A 15,818-nucleotide genomic window follows, 5' to 3' on the forward strand; every position below is an offset into this window, starting at 1 on the left:
TCTGATGGGGGAACGAAAGGGAAAAACTTAGCCCAAGAGTTGAAAACCCGAACGAGCCGTCGGCGGGGCTCAACTATTGAGCGGTCAAAGTTCAATGGCGGAACGCAATCAGCCATCCTTTTCCAAAGGCGATGGATGGGATGGTTGGATCCTCAGGGTAGGGGAAGTTTCGCGGTGGACGTCGCCATCCGACCGAAGATCGCAAAGTCAGACGCAATGTGGAAAGCAGATCCCTTTCTGGGTTGGGGCGGTGGGATGCCAAAAGTTAAAAAAATAAAAATAAAACACTACCAGCGGTGCAGAATGGCGCCGAAATTCGTTCGGACAAGGGGCGTGGAGCGCGTTCTTGAGAGCCGTCGAATCGTAAGCAGTTGAAAGAAGGGGGGTAAAAAGAAAAGTTGGATTCCGCCAAACCGGAAAAAGGGTTTGGTATCTTGAGGAATCTTCGAGTGCAGCCTCTCAGCCTGGCACGGCACAAACGCAGACACAGTTGGCAATCTTCAAGGCTGGGATTCATTCCTGTGCGTTTAGGCAATATTCCACAATGTGCCTCCTCTCTCTCTCTCTCTCTCTCTCTCTCTCTCTCTCTCTCTCTCTCTCTCAGTTTCAGCACTTTAAGAAACGAGGTCGCTCATCTTTCTGGGTCTCTCCCGTTTTTTATGGCACTGGGAGTCCTCATCTTTCCAAGTTAGAAATGTTCCGCTTACGAGTGCGATTCGAGTCGCCGTTCGAGAGTACGGGGAGGAGTACGGGGAGGGTTTTGTAAGAGAAACCTTAACTCGGCACGAGCAAGAGGCACAATTATATCTCGAAACTTTTGTGAATCGATATGGTTTTTGTTGGGAAAAAAAGTAATATATGAAGGTGCAATATTTCTTGAAATACAAACACACGTCAACGTATTGGAAAAACATATGAGACCGTTTGTTGTTTAATAATAATAATAATAATAATAATAATAATACTAATAATAATAATAGCTCATGAGATAACTATGTAAATAAAGATCATGTAAATGAGTAAGCCTTTCAAATGATTCTTCGATACAAGTGAAGAATACACCAATGCTACAATCAAAATAGACTAATAAAGACAGCCATGAAATTGTAACAAATTAAACAGGAGGTGAGGTACGACTAATCAAATCTCCTTAAGGCGGTTGGTTCCCGCCAATGGTACTGGGCAGCTTCGCAAACTATGCCTCCTAAGATGCAACACCTCGAACCCCGTTCGTATTAGCTCTATACAAACAAGACTCAATTGAACACTTCTCGACACCGGCACACTTAGAGGAATGACTTTCTAAAGAAGAATTGTCATTCAATATGACTTGATCTATCAAGAACTACTTTTCGATAATTTCTCTAAGAAATAATCCCCAAAGAATTGAATAGACACGTCCATCTCTTAATACCAATAACACTTCTTATCGTGAACTCAAGAGCATCTATTAATGCATCCATTAATGTTGCTACGCATGAATTGAAGAAGAGCCGTATCCGTGAACTGAAGAATCATTATTAGATCTTTAGTGTTTAGCTAAAGAGAAGTAACTGCTGCACGAAGGCTGAAGAAATGCGTCAATCAACACGCCCATCAGCTCGTAAATGTGTCTGTAAACTGCTCCATTGAAGCTGCTTCACGTGAATCGAAGAGACATAGTTTCTGCAGAAACTGAAGGTACATTATGGGCCATGAACACCCATAACTGCAACAATGACTGTTCGTTTTGCTGTAGGAACTGAAGAGACGTGAATGAAGTAACGTCTCACTTATGTTATGCCATTAACACCCATAATTACAACAATCCCTCACATAATGGCTCAACAAAACATTTTTTACGCGAAGAATTCTAAGTGTGCCTAAGGAAATCTACTGAATCAAGATAGGTAGCTTTCGTTTTGACCATTCTTTAGTGAAAGCCTATCGGATATACTTAACCGGTCGGTGAACTTAGCATTGAATCGCTAGTTGTTGATCTAAGCCTAGATAATAGACCTCACACAAAGTATCTCCAAGTAAAGATTGGATCTCAATTGTGTTCATTTTTTCAGCCTTGAACCTCTCGGGATTCATGCGTGCTATAGAAAATCTAGCCTTAAAGATTTTCATAGAGTCGGTCAACTTCGCACATATAAGTGCATTCCTATTAAAAGTATCCTATCATACCTCATTAGGATATTAAAATCCAAGTTATATGAATCATTAAACGCATAGCATACCCTTAAAAAGATGTAGGAAGCACTGTTGCATCATAGGAATGGAAGACAGTGCGTACTTTAGAGTTTCCAAAATTTGCATTGTCCTATTAAACCTAGCCCATGGGATCTCCAATTGCATAGGTTAGGTTTTTACCATGGAAGCTCATTATTGGGTTAAGGGTTTTAATCCCATTCCCCACAATGCGCAGTTTAGTTGCTCTCTCAACAAACCTTAGCGGATCCGTAATGTTTTCCTTTGACTTTACAAAGTCTAAAGAAATTATTCCATTCGAGAGCAACTGCCTTACGGTATTATGTCTACGACGAATGTGTCTAAACTTACCATTATACATCACATTCTATGCTCTTGCAATTGCTGCTTGATTGTCACGGTGATCGCATACCGCGAGCACAGGTTTTGGCCACGGAGGAACCGTGACATCCCGAATTTTCACTATACTAGAAATAATTAGAAAGTAAAATAAATCTTATTGACATATTTTTTAAGGAACTTTTAGAAAAGGTAATTCCTAGCTTGTCAAGAAAGTTATTTCGATATTTCTCGGGAAAGTTATTATTTGAATTATTTGTGAAGTTTTCTGGAAAATTCTACAAGAAAATATGATACAAGAAATAGTTCTTGAATTATACTTATAAATCAAGTAGAATAGGGAAGTCAATTAAGTCTTTCTAAAGAATAAGAATAATTTCATTTTCAAGATATGATAAGAATAATGTCGCTTTCGATAGTAAAGTCAAAGAAATATAATTGCGACATCCACGATTTTAGCAATTCATAGATCGTATAGAGATTGTATTTCTGATTAGCTATGATTAATAACATATTATAAGATGAGTAAGGATGAGACGGATCGGGGCGAGGACCGCTAACTTCGCCCGGTTTAGCAAGGTGATACTGGTGTCACGCCCCACACCCTTCAGCACGTCAACATCCCTACCCGGTCGTTAAGTTGTGACCACCCGGGACGCATCACCGACCCATTTAGAATTTTATGTTTTAATTAAAAGCGCGCGGAAGCGACTCACTTCCCCAGACAAAACTAACAATAGGGATAAACAGCAGGACATCACATCAACATCGAAAAAAAAATCACTTTTATTTATTTATATCATTAATCCTGGGAAATATATATATACACAAGCCCTATCTCAAGGCCACTTCCTACCACCACACATAATAATCCAGTTTAGGATCGGGGTTAACACTACTCCAAGCTACTCCAAAAAGAGATCCACATCCTTCTCACAACCATAACTGCTTTTCCAAGCTAAGGATATGAAATTTGGTTAATAACAACGGGCGAGATATAAAATCTCAGCAAGTTAAAGGCCTAAGCCTCGATTAGGAGGTCAACTCGGCTTGGATGCATTTAGAACCTGCAATGCAATACTATATATATATATATGCACAAATATGATATCACATAATCATAGGCAACGTTACTTGCCTTGGCACGCGCCTTGCACGTTATAATCCAGTATACACAATTCAATGCAATTAATTCAATAATGCAAACAGAACACATGTCAACTTTCTCGTGCACGGTGCGCTCAAGCATACTCTCATCATTATGGCCACTTATGGCACGCCCGTTCTCACACGGGGGCCTTTCGATCATGCTAGCATCCGTTCGTTCGATCAATTACAGCCGATCGAGGGAACACTTGTTTTTCTATAGGGTTCTTCCATAGGAATTTATCTAGTCTATCAATTATGGCCGATCGAGGGCACGCCCATCTTTCTGCGAGGGTCTTTCGGGTTATTCGAAAATATTTTCAGTCAATCAATTATGGCCGATCGAGGGCACGCTCGTCTTCATACTAGGGTCTTCTAACTCATTCGAGTATTTATCCTTTCGATCAATTACGAACGATCGAGGGCATCCCGTCTTCATACGGGGGATTTTCCGACTCATTTGGGTATTTATCCTTTTGATCAATTACAACCAATCGAGGGCACGCCCGTCTTCATACGGGGGTCTTCCGACTCATTCGGGTATTTATCCTTTTGATCAATTACGGCCAATTGAGGGCACGCCCGTCTTGTACGGGGGTCTTCCGGCTTATTCGAGAATTCTCGAATTAATGCAACTGTCATGTCGTGTATGCAGTAAATAAATTGCACTTGATCACATACACACAATTCAATCACCAATTTAGCATACTTTCCTATGCTTACATCACCGAGAATTGTCAATTAATTAATTACATAAGCCAATTTATATGGCTATTCCCAATATTGATATCTCCAAGAGCATATTAATAAATAAAATGTCTAATTGCTGAAAGTTAAATTACTTAATTAGAGAATAATATTAATCAAAATAATTCGATAGCTTATTATAAAATATTTGATAGCTTTATCATAAAAATACCGATAGCTTATCGTAAAATACTTGATAGCTTATCATAATAACATCGATAGTTTATCGTAAAATACTTGATAGCTTATCGCCAAAACCTCGATAACTTATCACCAAAATATCGATAGCTTATCGCCAAAACCTCGATAATGTATCGTCCAAACCTCGAAAGCCTATCATCAAAATCTCAATAGCTTATCACCAAAATCTGGATACCTTATCGTCCAAACCTCGATAGCTTATCGTCCAAACCTCGATAGCTTATCGTCAAAACCTTGATCGCTTATCGTATAAAATACAGATAGCTTATCATAAAAATAGGTGATAGCTTATCATTAAAATAGCAATAGCTTATCAACTAAGGCTAACTAACCCAACCATGGTTAACAAAAGTAACTATGGTTAATTAACATAACCAAGGTTAAATAACTCAATCATGATCAACTAACTCAATTATGGTCAATTAAATTAGTACTAAGCATATTTAGACTAATCTAAACACATCGTAATCAAGTTTAACATACTAATCAAGGGATTAGAGCGATAACTCACCCGATCACAAATCCGAGGACATCGGCGGCGAGGGCTACGTGTGGCTTGGCCCGAAATCAACACAGAACCACCGAGGATAACCGACCAACAGCTAACAGAATCGGATGGGCTATTTTTAGCTTGATGATGCTCGAATCGGCACAAAAACGACTCAAACGAAGTTCGTATGGTAACGGGAGATCACAATGGCTCTTGGGGGTGATTCTAATAAGCAAAACAATAGCAAAAGAGGGTGATATGGTGCTGGTATGAGGGCTGGACATGAGCAACAAGGGAGGGGGAGTGTTTGGTTAAAAAAAAAAGAGAGAGAGAGAGAGAGAGAGAGAGAGAGAGAGAGAGAGTTATCACAAGAAGGCTTCTTGAACAAGCTTATCCAAGATAGAATCCCCTTCATTAATGCCAAGCCTCAAAAGTCTTCACCATCATAAAAGTTTCTTGTCTTTTGCTAATAAAGCAAAAAAGGTATTTTGGTCATTTCACAAGGCAAGGGTATTTTGGTAATTTCACAAAGTGTAGTATGAAGTACTATACGCGTATAAGAGCTAATATTTTGTACAAATTTGTATAAATTAGAATTGGGCTTAAAAGAGTAGAGTTTGGGCTTTAGAATGACTTAATGGGCTTTAGAATGCTTAATAGGCTTTAGTAAGCCCACTTAGCTTGCTCTTGGACCTAGATGGCCGAAACACACTTGGGCTTGAGGTCCAATTTGTCCTTGTTCAGCCCGCTCCTTCATAGGCTCCAAATCTCGACTCGTCGATCCTTAAACCGAGAGTCTTGAGAAAATCAATAAATACGTAGCTCAATGAGGCGACGTCCAAAAGTTTGGTTGTGAGATTATCCAAGATTTGATACCCCTATTTGGATTATAATCCATGTTCAATCATCAATTGATTGCAACTATAGTTCATCTCGAGCTAACGGGTGACTTCCGGGAGTTACGCGTACTCAACCCGTAGTTGATTTGATATCAATCTAAATTTAAGCTTTCTCAAACTATGGACGACCTCGGTTATCATGTAATTGTGAGAGGTCAATCACTAGTTCCAATTTACTCGATCATCAAGAATTGGTTTAGGATCATTCGTAATCCGTACAATGGTTAGGTGGAACCACCCGTGATTCGATTGTATACTATTGTCAAAATGTTCTATGGCCGTTCCTTGATCGATCTTTAATGGTACAAAACTATCCCTCATCAATCCTTATGGTCGAACCGTCGGTTCATGGTTGAGTTCTCGGGTCGAGCATACTTATATCCTTAATAGCCTCTCTTTTTGGTTAGCTTCTCATGAGTGATCAATTCAGAGCGAAAATTACTAATAGTGCATCGATTAAAATCGTCACCTCATTACATCCAGAATAAGATCGAATTTGAGGATGTCACAACCGGGGCACACGCTCGCCCAGCGGTTGCCATGCCTAGTCGACATGGTGGCGGATTGTTTCGTTTGGCACCTCCCGACCGTCCGCCCACTTGGCCGACGCCGACTGCCTGGTTGTACCTCCAAGGTTTCGTCTCCGTGCCGATACTCTATAGTCAAAAGTCATTGGTTTAAAAATAAGCCAATGCATATGTCAATTGATAAATTAGTATTCAATTCAATGCAAAATTAATTAGATAAGAACAAGATTAGTGTCATTTTCAAACATTAAATGTTAGGATAATATCAATGTCATTTTCAAGCATTAAATGTAGAGATAATGATCAATATTAACCATACAAGTGGACCAATCAAGTAAGGATAAGTGGTTACTCTAAGATCTAAAATGACTAGCTTAAACAAGTAGACCAATCAAATAAGGATAAATGGCTATTCTAAGACCTAAGATAGCTAGCTTAAACAAGTGAACTAATGAGAAGTAAGCTCATTAATGAAATTTGAAAAAGAAGTTAGAAAAAAGTCAAGATGAATTAAATGCATTTCACATTAGAAAACTTTGGGAGCAAGCTAGAAAATCACTATAACTAAGGGTAAGTTCTCTTCAATTTTTCCATAAGCTCATTCCCTCTTTCTTTTCCTCTTCCCCTCTAGCTCTCATGCCTCTCCCTCTTTCCCTCACACTCTCTAGTTTTCATGCCTAGCCTCCTTATCTCTCTTGTGTTCTTGCTTGTTCGGCCATGATCACACTCATCCTCATGTGTTCTTGGATAGTTTCTACATCAAAAAGGTAGGAGATTACTAGTTTTGACATAGGGATGTTAGTTTAATTTTTGATTGATGTAGATGCATAGTTATTCTTTATGAATGAGATGAAATGCATGTCGAAACGTTTCTATAAAACTTGCTAAAGATAGTGATGTGGACATCGAGCCCTATCGAGGAGGAGGTGCTAGGGACCCATTATCCTATCTGCTAGACCCCATCACTCGAGCCAAAGCAAAGGAATTCAAGCAAGCTGTCGGCGTCATGGTTCAAGATCTTTGGAATAGAGACAATATGGATTCGAGACTTAAAGATTCTGAAGCTACTTGGCGCAACAATATCACTTTTTGGTTACAATGACTTCGAGACGCTTGGAAACGAGCCACTAATCAATACTTACTACTTTAGTAGTGATTGACGATGTTTTTTAGCGTTTCGGAATCATTTAGATGGACTTTTAGGCATTTTTCTATTTTTAGGCAAATTTTCATTAATTAAGGATATTTTTGTAATTTTGCCTTATTAGGGTTAGCACACTATATAAGGGAGCTTATAGGTTTCTGATAACGCAACTTTGATTCACAATATTATACGGAGAGGTTTTCTTCTTTGAGTTCTCTTGAAGACTAGATCTTATCAAGATTTCCTTGTGGCGATCGAATTCAACTTATCGAGCAAGATTGCGAATTCTCTTGTTCGTGGCGTTATAGCGTTGATTGGTTGACACATGTTCGTCAACAGGTCGCGTTCATACCGAGATTACCAATCACGGGTTCGATTGGGGGTTGAGATTAGCAAATTCGCAACTCCTAGATCTTCGTAGAACGATCAACTTCCACAACGATTTCCATCATTTGGTATCGTAGCTGGTTCTACAAGGTCAAGTTATCTTACTTTTACTGCTTTTTGTTCAGCAAACTAGGGTTTATAGAATTAGGGATTCGTTGTTAATCGAATCAGAGTTTTGAATCTATTCTTGCTGCATTTTCAATTTTTTTTGAATTAGGGTTTTCGGTCCTAAGGTTTCGTATTGTATTTGAGTTCGTAAAAAAAAAAATCGGCAAAAAAAAAAAAAAAACAACAAGGTCGAACCAAAAAAAAAAGTTTCGGTAAAAAAAAAAGTCGAAAAAAAAAAATCAAGACGGCGACTCGTTTGTTAGTTGGACCGAATTGAAGTTTCACGAGCAGAAATTGAGTTTGAGATTTGAAAATTAGCGAAAGTTGTTGGATTGCTGAATTGAGCGGTATATTGCCGGATTGATTTCTGATCTTGCTTGGTGGTTTAGTTGACCATTGTGAAGAGCTTGAAAAACTGGATCTAGTATGATAAAGAGCTTGTGAAAAAGAAACGAGAGGTAAAAGGCAAGAGTGTGTGAGCTTAATTGAGGGAAGAAAAAGCCGAAATTGAGTTAAGCACGAGAGGAGTGACAAACACCTTCAGCGAAACACGTGAGGGAGTGTTTGGTGAGGTTTCTTTATCTCTAACGTTTTCTTGCGGGTTTAAGTTATGGCGAGTGATCAAGAAAGCGTGAACCGTAATGAGGATGGTTCCAAACAAAGGGATGATGTGATTTTAGCGGGCATCCAACAGTTGAGCTTACAACTTGAAGCACTTAGCAATCGAGTTGTGAGGTGTGAGACGAAGCTCGATGGAGATCGAGAGCCACCACGAGGGAGGCCACAAAATCAGCGAGATGAGCCTAGGGAACAACCTAGATGGCAGCGGCAATTTGAAGATGAATATGTGTCGATATAGAAGATGATCGAGATGGCGGGTTTGGGAGGAGGAATAGACGCCGAGGGTTTAGAAATCGAGAAGATAATGAACTTGGTAACATCAAGATGAAGATTCCATCTTTCCAAGGAAAGAATGATCTTGATGCATATCTAGATTGGGAAAAACGAATGGAGATGGTATTTGACCGCCAACGATATTCGGAGCTCAAGAAGGTAAAAATTGCAGCTGTTGAATTCACCGATTATGCTATAATATGGTGGGATCAACTTGTGACTAGCATGAGACGTAATGGTGAGGCGCCGGTAGAAACGTGGGATGAGATGAGAGCGGTGATGAAGAGGCGCTTTATACCAAGTCATTACCACCAAGACTTGTTCCACAAGCTGCAGAATCTCACACAAGGCAATAGGAGCGTGAAAGAGTATCATAAAGACATGGAGATTGCCATAATCTGTGCTAATGTGGTAGAGGATCGTGAGGCTACAATGTCACGATTCTTGAGTGGTTTGAGCCCGGTGATTGGGTCCGGGTTCATATGCGCACAGAGCGTTTTCCCGAACAACGACGTTCTAAGTTGTTACCGCGAGGGGATGGACCATTCATGGTGTTGGAGAGAGTCAACGATAATGCCTACAAGCTTGATCTTCCAGGTGAGTATGATATTAGTGTTACTTTCAATATTTCTGACTTGACTCTTTTTGATGCGAGCAATGATTTGAGGGCAAATCCTTTGCACGGGGGAGGGAATGATGTGGACATCGAGCCCTATTGAGGAGGAGGTGCTAGGGACCCATTATCCTATCTGCTAGGCCCCATCACTCGAGCCAAAGCAAAGGAATTCAAGCAAGTCGTCGACGTCATGGTTCAAGATCTTTGAAATAGAGACAATATGGATTCGAGACTTAAAGATTCTCAAGCTCCTTGACACAACAATATCACTTTTTAGTTACAATGACTTCGGGATGCTCGGAAACGAGCCACCGATCAATACTCACTACTTTAGTAGTGATTGACGATGTTTTTTAGCGTTTCGGAATCATTTATATGGACTTTTAGGCATTTTTCTATTTTTAGGCGAATTTTCATTAATTAAGGATATTTTTGTAATTTTTCCTTATTAGGGTTAACACCCTATATAAGGGAGCTTATAGGTTTCTGATAATGCAACTTTGATTCAGAATATTATACAGAGAGATTTTCTTCTTTGAGTTCTCTTGAAGACTAGATCTTATCAAGATTTCCTTGTGGCGATCGAATTCAACTTATCGAGCAAGATTGTGAATTTTCTTGTTCGTGGCGTTATAGCGTTGATTGGTTGACACGGGTTCGTCAACAGGTCGCGTTCATACCGAGATTACCAATCACGAGTTCAATTGGGGGTTGAGGTTATCAATTTCGCAACTCCTAGATCTTCGTAGAACGATCAACTTCCGCAACGATTTACATCAGATAGGTTGAGAAATCAAGCCATTCTCGTGTGTAAAAGTAGATATTGCATGCAGTATAGGATTTTTTTTAGAATGTGTGGATGGTGTGATGATCATAATCAAAGATAATAAAAGGATCATGCGTGTGTAAGCTTGTGTATGGCATTAAAAGACGATGAGTGCCTTTGTTAGCTCGAAAAGCTACGGAGTAGGGGCTTGGGGGTAAACGACATATTTTAAAGTGGTCGTTGCTAGGGACAACGGAAGTGAGTACTGTCATTTGTCAAAAGTTTATTTTAGGCGATGGCATGGACGTCGTTTATCAAGTGATTAAACTAAAGTGCCATCGTACACGTGTAGTGATGACGTAGTTCGGTACCGGAAGTCCCTTTATAACCTCAAGAAAAGGATGCCCAAAAAGTGAAAAGAGAAAAATACATATTGTTTTTTATTGATTGATGCTTGGCATTTTATTCGATGTTGGACAAGATTGGTTTGGAAAATAAAAATCCGAAATTGAAAAGAAAAGTTTATATCAATTATTAAGTGTATGATGTTATGACTAATGTCGTGCTTGATGAATTTGAGTAAATGGATCACATGATAGCTTTGTGGTTCACGACATCAAGTGTTATAACTACTATTCTATCTCGAAACTAGTGCTTTTTCCTACTGGGCTGTGTGCTCATCCCTTCATTTTTCAAGAAATTGATAGGTTTATCACGAGCTCATCTGTTCGGCCAGCCTACCCATATGCATATGTAACTTCATGACATTGTGGGAATGGAGATTTGTGATGTGCATGTGGAGTCGTGTAATGTGGAGATAGTAGGCGAGAGAATACGAAAGCGAGTAAGTAGCTACCTTTGAATTTTGTTTGTAAAAGAGTGAACGGGAGGTCGTACGTGATGTAAGAAATAATAATGTGTATGTATGTATGTATGTATGTATGTATGTATGTATTATATATATAGAGGATTACGTGTGTTAATGTTTGTCTTGAAAGTTGTTATGTCTACTATTACCACATGAACCCAACGATGCGTTTTCGCAATATAAAGGTAAAGGAAATCTAGTTTAAAAATTAGAGAAAAGATTTAGGTCCCAATTAGATAGAACATCTTACTTTAAGTATCCCTTGAAATTAGTCTAATGAGGGTTGTTAGAAAGTTTATAAAAGAGGAAGACCATTTGAGAAATAATTAAACGATTTAGATAAGGAAAAGAAAAGAATAGAGGGGTCAAGTCTTGGGGTCGTTATAGAAACATCTTCTAAAAATTGTCGAAGTTATTCTGCTTCTTTAGCAGCTTTATCCAAAGCAATAAACTCGGATTCCATCATGGAGCGCACCATTAAAATTTGCTTTGAAGATTTCCATGATATTGTGGCACCTCCGAGCATGAACACATACCCGCTAGTCGATTTCGATTCATTAGAGTCAGAAATCCAATTGGCATCACTATAGCCTTCCAATACAGCTGGATATTGACCATATTGTAAAATATGGTTTTTGGTATTTTTCAAATACCCTAATACTCTCGAGAAAGCATTCCAATGCTTGTGACCAGGATTGCTTGTTTATATGCTCGGTTTTCTTACCGAATATGCAATATCCGGTCTAGTGCAATTCATGATGTACATGAGACCGCCAATTACTTGAGAGTATTCCAACCGTCTGACACCTCTTCTAGTATTCTTTTTTAAAGTTAGGTATGGTAGAAAATAATTATTCACATCTTTAATGCCGAATCCTTTAAATCTCTCAATTACCTTTTCAATGTAATGAGATTGTGTTAAACCTAAGCTATTCAAATTCCTTGGAATTTTGATGATGAGTATAACATCCGCAACGCCTAAGTCTTTCATTTCAAAGTTCTTCTTGAGAACATTCTTGGTGATTTTAATAACCTCAGCGTTATCTCCAAGAATAAGCAAGTCATCGACATATAGACAAATAAGTACACATCCAGTGGACAAAGATTTGATACACACACATTTGTCACATTGATTGATTCTATATCCATTTTGGATCATCACACGATCAAACTTCTCATGCCATTGTTTAGAAGCTTGTTTAAGTCCATACAATAATTTGACAAGTCTACACACTTTGTGTTATTGTCCTTTGACCTTGAATTCTTTAGGTTGTTCCTTATAAATTTCCTTGTCGAGATCGCCATTCAAGAACGCAGTTTTCACATCTATCCGGTGCATCCGCAAATTGTGTAGCGAAGATATAAAAATCAACAACCTAACTGATGTTATTCTTGTTACAGGTAAATAAGTATCAAAGTAGTTTAGACTCTCTTATCAATGAAACCATCAGCTTTACGCTTTTTCTTGAATATCCATTTGCATCCAATTGGTTTATTTCCATATGGAAGATCAACCAATTCCCAAGTATGGTTGCTTAGAATAAAATCATTTTCATTGTTGATAGCTTCTTTCCGTAAAGGGGTATCTAGAGTTGACATTGCCTCTTTGAACGTTTGAGGCTCACCTTCTAACATGTACGATAGAAAATCAAGTCCAAAAGATTTTGCAATATGTGACCTCTTGCTCCTTCGAAGCTCGGCGTCCTCAGCCTCAACTTCATCATTATCATATTTTGAATTTCCAAATCACTTATGGAAAGGTTTACCCTCATTTTTCTTTCGCAGGATATATATCCTCAAATAATTTAGCATCCCTTGATTTGAGGATAGTATTGGCATAGATTTCCGCATTTGCAGATTTGTGAACCAAAAATCTGTATGCTTTGTTATTTTGAGCATAACAAATGAATATGCAATCCACCGTTTTAGGTCCTAACCAAGTTTGTTTAGGAGGAGAAATCGTCACCTTGGCTAGGCACCCCCACACTTTCAAAAAAATTGTATGATGGTAGCATTCCATTCCATAACTCATATGGAGTCTTACCCATTTTCTTGTGGGGTATTTTATTAAGAATCTAGTTCGCGAGTTAAAACGCCTCTCTCCACAAGTTCTAAGGTAAACCGTAACTTAAGAGCATGGCGTTAGCCAATTCCTTCAAAGTTCTGTTTTTTTGTTCAGCAATTTCATTTTGCTGCGGAGTATAAGGTGCAGTTGTTTAGAGAATTATCCCTAAACTAGCACACAACTCTTTTAAATCAGAAGAACTATACTCTCCCCCTCCGTCAGACCTAAGCATTTTGATTTGTCTATCAAGTTGGTTCTCGACCTCAATTTTGTAATTGATAAACATGCTCATAGCCTCGTCTTTGCTAGTTAAAAAATAAACATAGCAAAATTGAGTATAATCATCAATAAAAGTAATGGAGTTTCACCTCTACTTTCTATGAACTTTAAATCACATAGATCACTATAGATTAGTTGTAGAGGATCACTCATTCTTTCAATGGATTTGAAAGATTTCTTAGCAAACTTAGCATCAACACAAGTTTCACACTTATAATAGGCATAACCCCCAATTTTTTTTTTTTTTTGGTCGAAATGAGCCCCAAGTTTGCTATTTTCTTTATTGTATCATTAATCTACCATGCCATAGATAAGGAGACACAACAGTGTAAAGAGAAGACTTCTCTTTTTAATAATCTACCATCTTCATTTTTCTATCTTGTTTGGAGTTGGAAAACTCAACAATGTTGGCCTTTGGTTTCATAGGAGGGTTTTCACTCCTCATGTTGTCATCCTTGATTCTGAGGTGCAAAATGAGATATTCAAGGCTCATTTCTTTTCGTTTGTGCTTCAAATAATTTATGAACTCCGACCAGCCCGTAGATAACTTCTCAGCCAAAACTACCACTTGGAATGATTCACTAAGTATCATTCCCTCAGCAAAGATGTCGTTCAAAATTATTTGCAATTCATGAACTTGATTTATGACAGATTTAGGATTCACCATCTTGAAGTCTAGGAATTTGGCAACCACGAATTTCTTGGTACTTGCGTCCTCAGTCTTGTATTTCTTGTCTAAGGACTCGCATAACTGTTCGGCATTTTCAATGTTACAATAAACATTATATAGGGAATTTACCAAACAATTAAGGATATAATTCTAGCATAGGAAATTCCCGTGCTTCCAAGCCTCCAATGCCCCAAGCATTGTAATATCTTGCTCATCTAGACTAATTATCGAGCACGCCTTTGATAAATACTTGACCAAATTCAGTTTGTTAAGATGGAAGAACATCTTTTTCTGCCACTGTTTAAAGCCGACACTAGTAAATTTTTTTGGTTTCTCATTCGGTGTATGAGATGGTATCATCAAGGAAAGCAAACCCGTTGAGAAATAGTCGTACCACCATAGGTGGTCACAGCTCAAAGGCTCGCAGCATTCGTTGCCACGACACCAGGCCTCGAGGTATGAACCTCTCCACCAACAATGGTCGGATTGACCATAGGAGTGTTTCTGGACATTATTGAGTAGTTGATCATTATCAGCCATCTCGTTTTTCTAATAAACCAACAAACAAGGAGGATAATTGCCTTAAGACTGTTGGGAAAAAAAGTAATGTATAAACGTGCAATATTATTTGGAATACAAACACACGTAAATGTATTGGAGAAACACGTGACATTGTTTGTTGTTTTATAATAATAATAATAATAATAATAATAGTACACAAAATAACTGTGTAAATAAAGATCATGTAAATGAGTAAGTCTTTTGAATGATTCTTCAATACAAGTGAAGAATACACCAATGTCACAATCAAAATAGACTAATAAAGATAGCCATAAAATTGTAACAAATTAAACAGGAGGTGAGGTACGGCTAATCGAATCTCCTTAAGGCAATTAGTTCCTGCCAATGGTGTTGAGCAGCTTCAAGAACTATGCTTCTTTAGATACAACATCTCGAACCCATTTGTACTAGCACTATACAAACAGGACTCAATCGAACACTTCTCGACACTGGCACACTTAGAAGAATGACTTTCTAAAGCAGAATTGTCATTCAATATGACTTGATCCGTCAAAAACTACTTTTCGATATTTTCTCTAAGAAACAATCCCCAAAGACTTGAATAGACACGTCCATCTCTTAATACCAATAACACTTCTTCTTTCTTCTTGTGAACTTGGGAGCATCCATTAATGCGTCCATTAATGTTGCTGCACATGAGCTGAAGAAGAGACGTATCCGTGAACTGAAGAATCATTGTTTGGTCTTTAGTGCTTAGCTAATGAGAAGTAACTGTTGCACGAAGGCTGAAGAAATACGTCAATCGACGCATCCATCAGCTCATCAATAATGTGTCCATTAAAGCTGCTTCACGTGAATCGTAGAGACATAGCTTCTGCAGAAACTGAAGGTACATTATGGGCCATTAACACCCGTAACTGCAACAATGACTGTTCATTTTGCTGTAGGAATTGAATA

Source organism: Rhodamnia argentea, chromosome 2 (assembly GCF_020921035.1).
Source record: "Rhodamnia argentea isolate NSW1041297 chromosome 2, ASM2092103v1, whole genome shotgun sequence".
In the NCBI taxonomy this organism is placed as follows: Eukaryota; Viridiplantae; Streptophyta; class Magnoliopsida; order Myrtales; family Myrtaceae; genus Rhodamnia; species Rhodamnia argentea.